Below are 3,352 nucleotides of genomic sequence, written 5' to 3' on the forward strand. Positions count from 1 at the left end.
AAGAACCTAAGTTTTTTTTTTTTTTTTTTTTTTTTTTTTGAGAAAGTCTCGCTCTCTCTCCCAGTCTGGAGTGCAGTGGCGTGATCTTGGCTCCCTGCAAGCTCCACCTCCCAGGTTCACGCCATTCTCCTGCCTCAGCCTCCCGAGTAGCTGGGGCTACAGGCACCTGCCACCACACCCGGCTAATTTTTTTGTATTTTTAGTAGAGACGGGGTTTCACCGTGTTAGCCAGGGTCTTCTTGATCTCCTGACCTTGTCATCCACCCGCCTCGCCCTCCCAAAGTGCTAGGATTACAGGTGTGAGCCACCGCACCTGGTCCAAGAACCCAAGTTTTAGATCTAGAGTGATGTCAGCATGACATTGATTTCCTGAGGCCCAGGGGTGAAGGAGCTGAGGACAGCAGAGAGGTGAAGGAACTCAGCTACAGACAGCAGCAGCTGATGCACAGGACTCCCAGCGCCTGAAGTCACCCGGAATTGGGAAGTGCTCAGAAGCTTACAAAGCTGCCTCGAGGTGGGAACACGACATAAATCCAAGAGCAGATCCCTGATCCTATAAAAATATACTAGATGCAGTGGGGGCATTTTAAATGAGCAGAGAAGGACAGACAGATAAACAGAAGGACAAACAGTATTGGGATTGGGTAAATGCTCAGCTTTTGCCCAAATCTTAGTGACTTAAGCATCACTTATTTGCTCATGATTCTGTGGCTGGACCATTTGGTTTGGCTCACAGGGCAGGGACTGTGCTGGTCTTACCTGAGCAGACCTGCATGTCTGCGGTCAACTGGGTTGGCAGAGACAGAGGGACAGAGGGACTGTCTTCCTCCAGGAAGCAGCAGGTTAACTGGTTGGCAGAGACAGAGGGACAGAGGGACTGTCCTCTTCCAGGAAGCAGCAGATTAACTGGTTGGCAGAGACAGAGGGACTGAGGGACTGTCCTCCTCCAGGAAGCAGCAGGTTAACTGGTTGGCAGAGACAGAGGGACAGAGGGAGTGTCTTCCTCCAGGAAGCAGCAGGTTAACTGGTTGGCAGAGACAGAGGGACAGAGGGACTGTCCTCCTCCAGGAAGCAGCAGGTTAACTGGTTGGCAGAGACAGAGGGACAGAGGGAGTGTCTTCCTCCAGGAAGCAGCAGGTTAACTGGTTGGCAGAGACAGAGGGACTGAGGGACTGTCCTCCAGGAAGCAGCAGGTTAACTGCTTGGCAGAGACAGAGGGACAGTGGGACTGTCTTCCTCCAGGAAGCAGCAGGTTAACTGGTTGGCAGAGACAGAGGGACTGAGGGACTGTCCTCCAGGAAGCAGCAGGTTAACTGGTTGGCAGAGACAGAGGGACAGAGGGACTGTCTTCCTCCCGGAAGCAGCAGGTTAACTGGTTGGCAGAGACAGAGGGACTGAGGGACTGTCCTCCAGGAAGCAGCAGGTTAACTGGTTGGCAGAGACAGAGGGACTGAGGGACTGTCTTCCTCCAGGAAGCAGCAGGTTAACTGGTTGGCAGAGACAGAGGGACTGAGAGACTGTCTTCCTCCAGGAAACAGCAGGTTAACTGGTTGGCAGAGACAGAGGGACAGAGGGACTGTCTTCCTCCAGGAAGCAGCAGGTTAACTGGTTGGCAGAGACAGAAGGACAGAGGGACTGTCCTCCTCCAGGAAGCAGCAGGTTAACTGGTTGGCAGAGACAGAGGGACTGAGGGACTGTCTTCCTCCAGGAAGCAGCAGGTTAACTGGTTGGCAGAGACAGAGGGACTGAGGGACTGTCCTCCTCCAGGAAGCAGCAGGTTGGCTCTGTTTCCTTCATGGGGTAGCTGGTCTCCAGGGCAGCAAGAGAGACCAAGCCCCAGTGCACATTCTCCAGCCTCTGTGCACAACAGACTTGTTAATATCCCATTGGCCAGTGTACATCACATGGCCAAGCCCAGATTAAGGAGTGGAAAGATGGAGACTATCTCCTCCTGGGAGAGGAGGCAAAGAAGGTGGGAGCATTATGTGGCCATTTATGTTTGCAATCTACCATACTTAGCACTTTGAGAAAAGAATTAACTGAGAAACTTGCTTCAAATAGGGCATTCAGTAAAATGAAGCCCCAATTGAAGTAAAAGGCATATATAAAAAATGAAACTGTGACCGATTTTAAGGACAGTATTGGCAAATATTTCTGTGCTCTTGGAGGAGAAGACCCTTATTTGCATGACATGTCAGAAACCACAATGAAAGAATTATTTTAACTTGCATTCATAAAAATTGAAATTATTCATTAAAAACATCGTGAATGAAATTAAAAGTCAAAATGTAAGCCAGAAAATTATTCACAATGTACGTGTCAGGAAAAGACAATACCCTTTAAACTTTGAGAGTTTACATCAGACAGAAAACAGCAAATGACAGGATCCAAACTTGATAAAGGACATGAAAAAGAGCCAGCAGTTAGTATGTTTTCTGAATGAATAAGTAGCCAACAGCACATGAAAATGTGTGTATTCCATTTGTAAGCAGAGAAATGCAAACTAAAACAGTAAAGTGTCATTTTCACATCCTGGATTGGCAGAGGGTTTTATGTATTTTACTGATAGTGCTCAATATTAGCAGTAAACAACAAATGGTGAGTTAATATGAGCTTCGGAAGCTCAGGGAAATGATCTCCTTATTTAAACCTGTAGTTCCTTCCTACAGCCAGTGTCTACTGAGCACCTACTATGTGCCAGGCACAGCCTAAGTCCTGAAGGTGTAGTCTCCACTGAGAAGGTGATATTTGCACAAAGACCTGAAAGACAGGAGTGAACTGTGTGGATAACTGTGGGTACCCCTCCAGGCAGAGGAGTAGCAATGTGGGTCCCAAGGTGGGACCACATCAGACATGTTCGAGGACTAGCTGAGAGAGAGAGGTGGGAGGTCAGAGGAGATGGGGGCCAGCTCTGCTGGCCATCACGAGCACTCTGGGTGCAGAGGGTGAGAGGTGGGGAGGAGGTCGGAGGAGATGGGGGCCGGCTCTGCTGGCCATCACGAGCACTCTGGGTGCAGAGGGTGAGAGGTTAGGGTTAGGGTTAGGGTTAGGGTCAGGGTCAGGGTCAGGGTCAGGGTTAGGGGTTAGGGTCAGGGTCAGGGTAGGGTCGGGGTCGGGGTCGGGGTCGGGGTCAGGGTCAGGGTCAGGGTCAGGGTTAGGGGTTAGGGGTTGGGGTTAGGGTTAGGGTTAGGGTGTAGATATTTCCATGTTTATAGAGATAGCGGTGTAAATATTTCCATGTTTATAGAGATAGCGGTGTAAATATTTCCATGTTTATACAGATAGCGGTATAAATATTTTCATGTTTATAGAGATAGCGGTGTAGATATTTCCACGTTTATAGAGATAGCGG

The sequence above is a fragment of the Pan troglodytes genome, chromosome 23, assembly GCF_028858775.2.
Source record: "Pan troglodytes isolate AG18354 chromosome 23, NHGRI_mPanTro3-v2.0_pri, whole genome shotgun sequence".
NCBI lineage: Eukaryota > Metazoa > Chordata > Mammalia > Primates > Hominidae > Pan > Pan troglodytes.